This window comes from Hypanus sabinus, chromosome 20 (assembly GCF_030144855.1).
Source record: "Hypanus sabinus isolate sHypSab1 chromosome 20, sHypSab1.hap1, whole genome shotgun sequence".
Classification (NCBI taxonomy): Eukaryota; Metazoa; Chordata; class Chondrichthyes; order Myliobatiformes; family Dasyatidae; genus Hypanus; species Hypanus sabinus.
The window spans coordinates 8,614,345-8,627,665 of NC_082725.1; the positions used below are offsets into that span (position 1 = coordinate 8,614,345).

General features: G+C 41.9%; 1 protein-coding gene across 2 annotated transcripts in view; it reads left to right on the forward strand.

The window, feature by feature from the left end:
- The window catches only part of LOC132378264 (secernin-1-like), a 58,697-nt gene continuing 45,376 nt past the window's right edge, over positions 1 to 13,321 (forward strand). For both annotated transcript variants that reach the window (XM_059945035.1, XM_059945036.1), the window contains exon 1: positions 1 to 248. The gene's annotated coding sequence lies outside the window, so the exon portion shown is untranslated. The remainder of the gene's footprint in view (positions 249 to 13,321) is intronic.

The following is a 13,321-nucleotide window of genomic DNA, read 5'->3' on the forward strand; positions in this document are numbered from 1 at the left end:
ACATTGCGCAGCTGGGCGGCCGTGTGGAGCGGTGCGCTCAATCAGCCGGGTGGGACAGAGCCACACAGAGGGCAAAGCGTGCCCTTTACGAACGAGGATCCGCCGCTGTGGCCGAGGCGACCATCAGCATTCGCAGACGGAGGGGGAGCAGAGCGCTTGCGGCGTCGCCACCGTCCGCTCACGTGACCGCTAACTCTGCGCTGCGGAGACCGGGGAGCCGAACGTCCGGAGATCCGAGAGCGCTTCAGGTGAGGGGTACCGCCGCCGGGCTCGCTCTGGCGGCCAGACACCGTTTTTGTGTGGATGACCTGCTGGGCACGGCTGATTAATGGCTGGGCATTGTTGTTGGGTTTGCCGGCCGTAGTGGCGAGAATTCTCCGGCTCCTCGTGGTTGGATTCTTCATGGAAGGGCGGTGAATCTATAGAATTCATCGGCGGCTGGGGGTGCCAAGTCGTTGGGTATATTTATAGCGAAGGCTGATAGTTTCTTGATTAGTAAAGGCGTCAAAGGTTATGCGGAGATGGTAGGAGAATGGGGTTGAGAAGGATGAAAATCAGCTTTGATGGAATGGGAGAGTATACTTGAAGGACCGAATGGCCTAATACTGCCGCTGTGTCTTATGATCTTTCACTTCGCTCTGCCGCCTGACCCCGGCATAAAACGCAGGGTAGAGATGGCTAGTGCGCTGCGCGGTATAAGATTCATTTCTTTATTGCTGTTGATAGTCAAAGGCGCTTCTGAACTAAAACATTGCGGGAGATGGTTGGGAAAGTGCTGAATGTAAGCACTCACCCTCGCCCCCACCCCGGTTCCAACAGACCCAATTTGTCCCACTGCCTACCACACCGTCCACCTCTTGTTGTGCTTGGTGGCCATCCGTCACCCTCCCCACAGGTGCCCCACCCTTCAGTCAGCTGAATCCCGGGCCAGCGGTGCTTCATACTGCCAATCCCAATACTTATTTTATCATCATTTCTTCCCTTCACGTCTCGCCTCTAATTCCGCCCCTGACCATCTTTAAAATTTATTTATTTTTCTTTTTGGACTACTTATTTAATTTATATAGTATTATTACATTTTAAAAATATTTTATATTACAATGGACTGCTGCCACAAACCAAATCTTGCGAATTATTAAATCTGATTTTGATTCCTGTCTTCATACGTTTGCACTCTTTCACGACATTTGCCTAGTATTTAAAATACCGTTATTCTCAGCTCTTAATCATTCTCTTCCCCCACCCCACCTCCCTTGATCCCTGTCACTGTTTCTTCATTGTCTTCTGTGAACTGCTACCCTGGTGATGAAACCAGCTATAAACAGAAATCAGAGTCAGCTGCATCACGCCACAGCCCAGAAAGGTGTTGGCAACAGGGCTGAAATGCATTATATTCAGTATGTTACTTCTTACAGTCACCTGCCAGAATGCGTGATTGGAGGTAGTCCGTTGTCTCCGACGATGGCAGTGAAATCTGTGCGGGACAGTTTTTAAGATGGAAAATCCATTCCACTCTCTTGGCCTTGGATGTCTGGGTCCAGAGGTGTGAATAGTCATCACAAACTAGGATCCTCCTTGGCTGCAATGGATGGGCGTTACTCCTGTGTCTTGTCACGTCCTTCGCTCTCCTTGAAGCATTGCAGGACCACCTTCTGGGCCAGTGGATCTCACTGTTGTTCTCATCCACCCAGTCCACCTGAGCTGATCTCACATGCCAGGACTGACATGTCCCAATCGCACCAGGTTATGAGGCCTGCCTCTTACCCTCACCTGGTTTTAGCCAGCTTGTCGAAGCGGTGTACAGGATCTGGCCACTGTCACTTGGAGTCACAGGTTAGAGCTGAGTGTCCTGTGGGAACCAAAAGTAAGTGAGCTGCCCCAGAACGGACACAAGAAGCCCCTTTACCAGAGGTGCTACTCCTCCCTGGATATCCGATACACACCAGATGTTTAATACCATTCGATAACGTCACCCAAAAACGTATAATTCTAGGGGGGGATAAAAGCTTAAATGAAGCTTTACATTTTCCCGAATTAAGACACTGAAAATGTAGCTGAGACCTGAAACCTAATCATATTTTTGTAAATTATTTTCAAACTTTGCTGTGGAATTTGCTGTGATCATTTCTGGAGACTTCCTGTGTCCTAACATCAGAGGGCTATAAGAAAAATATTGGTGGTGAACCAAGTTCAGGAGCAGATGTTACCTTGCAACCATTCGGCTCCTGAACCAGCATGAATAATGTCATTTATCCACACCTACCGACTCACTTTCAAGGATGCTACAACTCCTGTTCTCAGTATTAGTTTTATTAAGTTCATGTTGTGCTATGAAGTGCTGCTTCCCCCCCCCCCCCCCCAGTGGTCATCTGGATCTGACTATTTAGGTTTATAAAGATAAAAAGAGAAAAGGTTGGCTTTATTTGTCGTATATGCATGTGTCATTGGCACCAAATCAGCCGGGATTGTGCTGGGCAACCCTCACTGTAAATGGATAACTGGACTGAGCTGAGCTTTCAGATGCTTGTCCCAATAGCTTCCCACCCCCCCCCCCCCCCCCAAGAACACTTATGAAGGTTATGAAGCTACAAGGATTTGCACAATGATATATTATAACACTTTGTGTAATGTAACAATGATTATCAAAGAAGTATGATTATTGTACTGAAGGAGGGTCTTGGCCATTATCGTCAACTATTAATTCCTCTCCATAGATGCTGCACCACCTGTTGAGTTCCTCCAGCATTTTGTGAGTGTTGTTTTAGATTTACAGAATCTGCAAAATTTCTTGTGCTTTTGATTATTGTGGATCTGTGTTTGGCAAATGTTATAATCCTGCTGAGAGCAATTAATTTGCATACAAATAACATGACAGCACTGTCAAAAGGCAGAGCTCTGTGCTCTAGTAATTCCTGTAACTTTGAGAAAGAATAGGTCATCTCTCATATATTGCATATAGTCATAGCAAAATACAGCACAGATTCAGCCCCTTTGGCCCATCTGGTCCAGGTCGAACCACTTTAAACTACCTAGACCCATTGACCTGCACTCAGACCACAGCACTCCACACCCCTACTATCCATGTATCTATCCAATTCTTCTCTTACATTTTGAATTTGAGCTTGTATGTACTTGTGCTGGCAATTTGTTCCACATTCTCATGACCCTTCCCTCCCATTTCCCTTAAATTTTTCACCTTTCATCCTTAACACATGGCCTCTAGTTGTAGTCCCATCCAACCTCAGTGGAAAAAGTCTGTTTGCAATTACCCTATCTATACCCCTCATAATTTTGAATACCTCTATCTAAGCTTCTCTCTGTCTTCTACATTCCACGGAATTAAGTCCTATCCTGTTAATTCTTACCTTATAACTCAAGTCCTCCAGTCCCAGCAACATCATTGTAAATTTTCTCTGTACTCAATAGTTACATGGATGAGAAGGGTTTGGAGGGCTGAGATCCATGTGCAGGTAAATGGGACTAGACGGAAGACCAGGTCAGCATAGGCCAGATGGGCCAAATGGCCACTTTCTGTGCTGTTGTGCTTCAGAACACTATAATTTCTGTGTCTTCTATTGTTTCATACAGTTGATTTTTTTTCTCAGAATGCCAAAGGTCCAGTTTTTATGCTGTATACAGGTATACAAGACATTTGGGTAGGCTCATGAGAAAAGTACAGAAGACTGTTTTCCCCGTTTTCAGGTACATTTATCATCATCATCTGGAAAATGATTTCAATTTCAACATGGAAGAGAAATTTTGATAGGGATGTGGATGGAAGGGGTATGGAGGGCTATGGTCTGGGTGCAGGTCAATGGGAGTAGGCAATTTACATGGTTTGGCAAAGGCTAGATGGACTGAAGGGCCTTTCTCTGTGCTGTATTTTTCTGTGTTGCCAACTCTGATTTCGTCTGTGTGTTTCAGGAGTTGTGTTTTGAGGTGTCGATGGGATTGGTATTGAAAACTTTTTGTTGTCGCACCCTATGTTTTATTTTTTTTAAGTGTACCATCTGCCATGGCTTTGATTAAATCATGCTGGAACAGCAGTTTGCAACCATCTGAGCAACTGAATTTGCTTCATGCATTGCATCTTGAACCAAGTACCATACTGCTTGTTTGATCACTTGCCAAGCCAGTACCTTCCGCTTTCCCCTCTTATTTTGTTCTTTATAGTTTATGTTCTATTCTTCAAATATTTCATACTAAGCAATAGCCTCTTCTAAAGATAGCTCTCTGTTGCTGAATTTCGGCAAAGTATTGATGAGCTATTCTCCCTTAGTAGTCAAAGTAAATCTTTTATCAAAGTACTGTATTTATAAAGGTAGTAGCGTGATCACTCGAGTTGAGCTTGATGTCCTCCTAAAGGGTTGTCTTTTGGTGGATCTTCAGGTGGCTGTAGAGGCCAATCTAGGATCCACATATCTGGAGTATTGGGATGTATTCCCTTAATGGAGAATGCCTGTGTATGACTTTGGGGATACTGATGCCCATGCAGCCACTGCATGGCCCTTGACAGATTGGGGCCAGGGGCAGTGACAAGGAGTGTATGATGTCTGGGGACCATTCCCTGCTGCAGCCTTCTTATGCCTTCACCACCAAAATGATGTGTCACCATCTTCTGCCAGTTCCACCACTGAGGTCGTGGTTGGATTGTTCATCGTTGGTACCTCCCACTTGACCTTACCACCATGGGCAACTCTACTAGGAGCTAAGTACCAGGTGGTTAAACTCCCAACGGGATTGATCTCAGGAACTCACTGGCCTCTTCACCAAGACAGGGTGACGATCTTCAGAGAAGAAAGTATGTATGTCACCATAGAGAACCTTGAGTTTCATTTTCTTGCTGGAATTTACAGGAAAATAAAGAAATTCAACAGAATTTATGAAAACATTCACATAAACAGGGACTGACAAACAGCCAATGTGCAAAAGAAGGAAAATTGTGCAAATGAAAAAATAAGTAATACTGAGAACATGAGTTGTAGAACCTTTGAAAATGAGTCCATAGGTTGTGGAATCAGTTCAGTGTTTAGGTGAGTGAAGTTATCCATGCTGGTTCAGGAGTTTGGTGTAGAGTAATAACTGTTCCTGAACCTGGTGATGTGGGACCTAATAATAGGAGTATTTTTTCAGAGGGTATTTCTAAAAAAAATTGTTTATTTCTTCCTCTTAGATCAATAGATGCTGTGCTGTAATTACAATTTAATTTTAATTTGGAAATTTAAATTTCATCAACCCTTCGGTGCATTGAATAAGTTAAATGACAGTCATACAATTTGAACTTTATTGTCAATTTCACCTCTGGCTGGTGGTGATGCTGCTAGTAGTTAATACAAAGTAAAGATAAAGATTAAAGACTTATTTGTCACGTACATCAAAATATCAAAGCATACAGGGAAATGCATCACTTGCATCAAATCAAATCAGCAAGAATTGTGCTTGGCTGCTCACAAATTTCATTGCACTTCCAGTGCCAACATAGTATGCTGCAACTTTTTAACCCTAACCCTAATCGGAAGTCTTTGGATTGGCGGAGGAAACTTCATCCCCTTGGTCAGGGGTTCCCAACCTTTTTATGCCATGGACCAATAACATTAAGTAAGGGGTACGTGGACTCCAGGCTGGGAACCTCTGATCTAGAGGAAACCCATATGGTCATGGAGAAAACATACCAACTACTTACAAACAGTGGCAGGAATCAAACCTCAAACGGTGAGCACTAGTGTTGTTAAGCCATTGTGGTAGTGGCTATGTTACCTGCTGCCCACAGATAAAGGAGATTTGAGCAGTTTTGCAAGTTGGAATGTGTATGTAATTAACAGCTGCAGAGTAATGCTGCCAAAAAAAATTATTATATGGGACAAATTTATAGGATATGATCCAATATACATTATGAAGATGTCTGTGTTGGAGTCTGGAGTTCTATTTTCGAATTGAGCTACAAAATGTTACTCTAGAAGTATGGTGGGCAATATTCAGTAGGTTGGTGTTCACTGGGTTGGGTGAATCTAATACTGCATTCATATTCAAGAATAGAATAGAACTTACTGTCTTTGCTGGTGACAATGAGGTTGTGGTGCTACTCCAGTGCGTGCAAAACAGATATTTATAATGCATGTGATAGGGCTTAATTTTTTTTAAATCCCAATTTTACATGCGACAAATGACTTTGATGGTCCATAACATACATAGGCCATCAGCAAGCTGAGATGTAGCACAACAGCTCTCAGGAAGCAGCTGTTTTTAGACCATAAGACATAGGAGTAGATTTAGGCCATTTGGCTGATCGAATCTGCTCTGCCATTCTATCATGGCTGATCCCTTTTTACCCCACCTCCTCAGCCCCACTTACTGGCCTTCTCCCCATAACCTTTGACGCTGTGGCCAATTAAGAACTTATTGGTCTCCACCTTAAATACAGCCAATGACCTGGCCTCCACAGCTGCCTGTGGTAACAAATTCCACAAATTCACCACCCTCTGGCTAAAGAAATTTCTCTGCATCCTGCTTTAAATGGATGTTCTATCCTGAGGCTGCGCCCTCTTGTCCTAGAATCCGCACCATGGGAAGCAGCCTTTCCACATCTACTCTGTCTAGACCTTTCAAGATTCGAATGGTTTCAATGAGATTCCCCCTTCTTCCTTCTAAATTCCAGCAAGTACAGACCCAGAGCTATCAAATGTTCCTCATATAATAACCCTTTCATTCCCAGAATCATCCTTATGAACCTGCTCTGAACCCTCTCCAATGTCAGCATATCTCTTCTTGGATAAGGAGCCCAAACCTGTTCACAATATTCAAGGACAGGCCTCACTAGTGTCTTATAAAACCTCAGCATCACATCACTGCTCATATACTCTAGACCTCTTGAAATGAAAGCTAACATTGCATTTGCCTTCCTCACTATCAACTACTAGTTAACCTGTAGGATGTTCTGCACAAGGACTCCCAAGTTCCTTTGCATCTCAGATTTTTGGATTTTCTCCCCATTTAGAAAAGAGTCTATACATTTATTGCTTCTACCAAAGTGCATGACCATACATTTTCCAACATGGTATTTCATTTGCCACTACCTGCTCTCCACCAATCTTCATATCGTCTGCAAACTTGGCAACAATGCCATCTATTCCATCATCTAAATCATTGGTATACACCATAAAAAGAATCAATCCCAACACTGACCCCTACAGAACACCACTTGTCACTAGCAGCCAACCAGAAAAGGATCCTTTTATTCTCACTCGCTGCCTTCTACCAATCAGCTAATCATGCTATTAACTTTCCTTAGTACCATGAGCTTTAACTTGTTAAGCAGCCTCATATGAAGCCCTTGTCAAATGCCTTCTGAAAATCCAAATATGCAACATCCACTGCATCCCCTTCATCTATCTTTCTTGTAATCTCCTCAGTGAATTCAAACAGGTTCGTCAGGCAAAATTTTCCATTAAGGAAACCATGCTGACTTTGTCCTATATGTCCTGTGTCATCAAGTACTCCATAACCTCATCCTTAACAATTGATTCCAACACCTTCCCATCCACTGAGGTCACACTAACTGGTCTATAATTTTCTTTCTACTGCCTCCCTCATTTCTTAAAGAGTGATGTGACATTTGCAATTTTCCAATCCTCCAAAACCATGCCAGGGTCTAATGATTCTTGGAAGATCAATACTAATGCCTCTAGAATCTTTACTGCTACCTCTTTCAGAACCCTAGGGTGCAGTTCCTCTGGCTTGGGTGACTTATGTACCTTTAAGTCTTTCAGCATTTTGAGAACCTTCTCCCTTGTAATAGTAACTGCACTCACTTTGCTTCCCTCACTGGCACACTGCTAGTGTCTTCCACAGTGAAGACTAATACAAAATACTCATTTAGTTCATCTACCATCTCCTTGTCCCCTCTTATTATTTCTCTAGCCTCATTTTCTAGTGGTCGATATCCACTGTCATCTTTGAAAAAGCTTTTTCTATTCACCTTGATATTGTTTGCTAGCTTGCTTTCATATTTCATCTTTTCCCTACTAATGATTCTTTTAGTTGACTTCTGTAGGTTTCTAAAAGCTTCCCAATCCTCTATCTTCCTGCTAATTTTTGCTTTGTTTTCTGCCTTCTCTTTTGTTTTTACATTAGCTTTGACTTCCCTTGTCAGCCACTGTTGTACTATTTTGTCATTTGAGTATTTCTTTGTTTTTGGAATCCATTTATCCTGCACTTTCTTCATTTTCCCCAGAAACTCAAGCCATTATTGCAATGCTTCCAGCATCTCCTTCCAATTTACTTTGGCCAACTCCACTGTCATACCATTGTAATTTCCTTTATTCCACTGAAATCCTGCTATGTCAGATTTTACATTCCACCTATCAAATTTTAAGTTGAACGCAATCATCTTGTGATCACTGACTTCTAAGGTTCCTTTACTTTAAACCCCTAATTGCCTCAGGTTCATTACATAACACCAAATACAGTACAGCTGATCCCCCAGCAGGCTCACATCAAACTGCTCTAAAAAGCTAACTTGCAGACACCCAACAAACTCATTCTCTTGGGATCCATTACCAACCTGATTTTCGCAATCTACCTGCCTATTGAAATCTCCCGTGACTATCATGACATTGCCCTTTTGACAAATCTTTTCTATTTCCCATTGTAATCTGTATTCTACAGCCCAGCTACTGTTTGGAGGCATGTTTGCAGCTTCCATCAGGATCCTTTTACTCTTGCAGTTTCTTTTTTAAAAAAACAAAAGGTTTCAACAGCTTCTGATCCTATGTCACATCTGCTCTAAGAAGCCATCTGAAAGACTGGTTTTCAGTTTTAATGTCTTGATTAAGGTGTTTCTGTATCTCCTACTAGGTGTCAGGAGATTGAACAGAGAGTGTCTGGGATGGGATGGGTCTTTATTGATGTTTCAAGAGTTGTAGATTGTCTCCAGGTCCAGTAATTGAGTCCAATGATCTGCTGATTCTTCCTAAGAATTACATGTTTCAGAATTGTGTGATTATCATTGTCTTATATAACATGAAATTTGCTCGTTTGTTGGTCTTGTTATGGTGAAGTTTCGCAAAAATTCTCTTCAAATTAAAATTTCACTTCATTCAGGGGATGGTGTGAGTGTGGAATGAGCTGCCAATGGTAGTGGTAGATGTGAATTCAATTGTGTGACATTCATGAGAATTTTGAATAAGTACATAGATGAAGGATTTGGAAGAATACAGTCCAATTGGAGATAGATGGGACTAGGTGGATGACCATGTCGAAATAGAGTAGATGGACCGAAGAACCTGTTTCTGTGCTGTAGTGTTGTGTCAAGTCAAGTCAAGTTTATTGTCATTTCGACCATAAACTGCTGGTACAGTACACATTAAAAACAAATCAACGTTCCTCCAGGACCCTGGTGCTACATGAAGCAATACAAAACTACACTAGACTATGTGAGACAGCACAAGGCTACACTAGACTACATAACATGAGGGGGAATTTCTTTACTCAGAGAGTGGTAGCTGTGTGGAATGAGCTTCCAGTAGGAGTGGTAGAGGCAGGTTGGATAGGTGTATGGACAGGAAAGGAATGGAGAGTTATGGGCTGAGTGCAGGTCAGTGGGATTAGGTGAGAGTAAGCATTCAGCACGGACTAGAAGGGCCGAGATGGCCTGTTTCCATGCTGTAATTGTTATATGGTTTATATGGTAAAACAACATAAAAACTGCACTAGACTACAGACCTGCACAGGACTACATGAAGTGCACAAAACAGTGCAGGGCAGTACAATAATTAATAAACAAGACAATAGGCACAGTAGAGGACAAATTATAATATAATAATAAATGACGTAAATGTCAGTGTAGACTCTGAGTATTGAGGAGTCTGATGGCTTAGGGGAAGAAACTGTTGCACAGTCTGGTCGTGAGAGCCCGAATGCTTCGGTACCTTTTCCCAGATGGCAGGAGGGAGAAGAGTTTGTGTGAGGGGTGTGTGAGGTCCTTCACAATACTACCTTTGTGGGTGCAGCGTGTGGTGTAAATGTCTGTAATAGCGGAAGAGAGACCCTGATGATCGTCTTAGCTCACCTCACTATCTGCTGCAGGGGCTTAAGATCTGAGACGGTGCAATTCCCAAACCAGGCAGTGATGCAGCTGCTCAGGATGCTCTCAATTCAATCCCTGTAGAATGTGATGAGGATGGGGGGTGGGAGATGGACTTTTCTCAGCCTTCGCAGAAAGTAGAGACGCTGCTGGGCTTTCTTTGCTATGGAGCTGGTGTTGAGGGACCAGGTGAGATTCTCTGCCAGGTGAACACCAAGAAATTTGGTGCTCTTAACAATCTCTACCAAGGAGCCGTCGATGTTTAGCGGAGAGTGGTTGCTCTGTGCTCTCCTGAAGTCAACAACCACCTCTTATTTTGTTCACATTCAGAGAAAAGTTGTGAGCTCCTGCACCTCCTCTCTGTATGCTGACTCGTTATTCTTGCTGGTGAGACCCACCACGGTCATGAACTTGATGAAGTGATTCGAGCTATGTATTGCTGCACAGTCGTGGGTCAGCAGAGTGAACAGCATTGGACTGAGCACACAGCCCTGGGGGCCCCTGTGCTCAGTGTGATGGTGTTCTATGCTCTATGATTTCCCTGTTTCTACTGAAGTTTTCGTCAGTTGCATTTTTCTCAAGATTCCAAAGAGAGGAATGAGTCCGATAATCCATCATCTAATTCAATAGACACAATGTGCTGGAGGAGCTCAGTAGATCAGGCAGCATTGATGGATGGATGTTTTGGTCCAAGACGTTGACTGTTTATTCCCATCCATAGCAGCTACCTGACCTGCTGAGCTCCTCCAGCACATTGTGTGCTTTGGTCCATGTTTCCACCGTCTGCTGTATCTCTTGCATCCATCATCTAATGTCTAGATTCTTAATTACCTGCTTCCTCAGATGTTAATTCTTGCATGCCAAGGTCCTAGTTCCAACAGCCCAGCACTCCAGGGCCTTGCTTCCCCAATCCTTTTGAATTTGCAGATGTCCTGGTTCCTACTTTCCTCTGTAATTTATTTGGTTCACTGAAAAATATTATCGTTTATTCTGAAGCATCTTGAATATGAATTAGAAGTGTTTTGGGTGTATTAACTTTAAATAGTCCTGTGAATCTGCCATTCCAGCACTACCAAGCTCCATGTCAGAATAACAGAGGTTTGCTGCATTAGGATATTTTGTTGCCCCTGCACGTACAGGAAATTACATATGGAACTAGAAATAAATACTGTAAGACTTTATCCTTTTGGTGGGGTTAATTTCCAGTTTCACTTGAAAATGATCACTTTTGGTAGATCTTTTTCCTAGAAATTCTGTGATAGTAGCTGTAACTAATACTTCTTTCACTATTAGTTACAACTAGTATCACTGAATTTCTGTGAATAACAAAACTGGAAATGAGGAAATGGCATGGTAAGAATCCAATAATCCATTAACTAATTGTTCAAATTCCTAATTATTCAGCACCTGACTCGGCAGATGTTGATTCTTGTATTCCCTCTAGCACACCAACTCCCACTTTTACTGCAACACGTACAACACGCTGGAGGAACTCAGCAGATCGGGCAGCATCCGTGGAAATGAACAGTCAACGTTTCGGGCCGAGACCCTTCGTCTGTTGACTACTCGTTTCCACGGATGCTGCCTGACCTGAGTTCCTCCAGCGTGTTGTATGTGTTGCTTTGACCACAGCATCGGCAGTGTACTTTGTGTTTACCCTCTTTTACTGTATTAGTTACAGCTAGTATCACTGAATTTCTGGGAATAAGAGGAATCTTGGGGTCCCTTAGAGTTATGGCAGAAGTTGATTGGGTTGCTAAGTTGTATGGACTGTTGGCCTTCATTAGTTGAGGGACTGAGTTCAAAAACTTACGAGGTAATGTTGTAACTCTATAAAACTCTGGTTAGGTTACACTTGAGAATAATTTTTCAAGTTCTAAGAAGAATGTGGAAGCTTTAGAGAGGGTTCAGAGATTTATCAGGATGTTGCCTGGATAAGAGAGCATGTCTTTTGAGGATAGGATGAGTAAACTAGGACTTTTCTATTTGGACAAAAGGAGGATGAAAAGCGATCTGATGACAAGAGGCATAGACAGAATGGGAAGTCAGAGACTTTTTCCAAGGGTGGAATTGACTAATACAAAGGGGCATAACTTCATGATGTTTGGAATAAAGTACAGGGGGATGACAGAGGTGTTTTTTATATATATACCAAGATTAGTGAGTGCATGGAACATGCTGTCAGGGCTGGTGGTGGAGGCCGATACATTAAGAACATTTAAGACACTCAGATAGGCTCATGGATAAAGAAAAATGGAGGGATATGTTGGAGGGAAGGTTAGATTGATCTTGGGGTAGGTTTAAATGTCAGTACAACATCATTGGTTGTACTGTGTTATACTATTCTATGTTCTTTTTTTTGCATTATTCATATAAAAAAGAAACAAGACAGACAATGCAAATTCTTATCGAGAGTAATTTTGAATTGACATTCCTTAAGAATCAGAAATAATCTCAAACTTGTATTTTTGCAACATTGCCTGCCAACTGCATATTTGTTTTATGAATTCTTTCACTCAGTTTGTCACAGTGAAATATGTTGGAATAATTGTAACAGGTTTGGCCTAAGCTGTTAAGTATTTGATCTCAATGATGCCTTTTTATTAATAGTTGTGTAATAAAATTGAAGTATAATCTATAGATTTCATCTGATCTATGGATTTCTGCATGTCTTGTATTTGGATACCAGCCAATAGTCTTGAAATGAAAGGAACTTACTTGTAAATAATCTATTCTTGTAGATATGATTTGTAATATTTGATCACATTTTGAACAAATTTTCTATGCTGGAATCTAAAACTGGAATTAGAATGTTATGCTACATGTGCTGAAAAAAATGTGTAAATGATCTATGTCAATCAGATACTTAATTACTGTTCTTTTTCTTTGATGTTAAATCACAACGGGGAAATACAGTATTAGAATGCTCAGCCCACTTAGGAAAGGATTTCTGATTGGTTGTATGTTATTTTTGTGAAGAATTTTTGGATTCTCAACACCATTCTTTAGTGTTTAATTTGAGGACATTTTATATCCTCTGATTTAGGAGCATAAAATGTTCCCCACCTTTTTTTTTCCTCTTTATTTTAAAAGTAACAAAGGTGAATTTCCCAGTGGCCAAACATTTTAATTCCTATCCACATTCCCATTTCAACACATCCACCCATGGCTGCATCTTCTGCTACTCTCAGGATGGAGGAGCAACACATCATAATTGGTTCTAGATAGCCTCCAACTTGA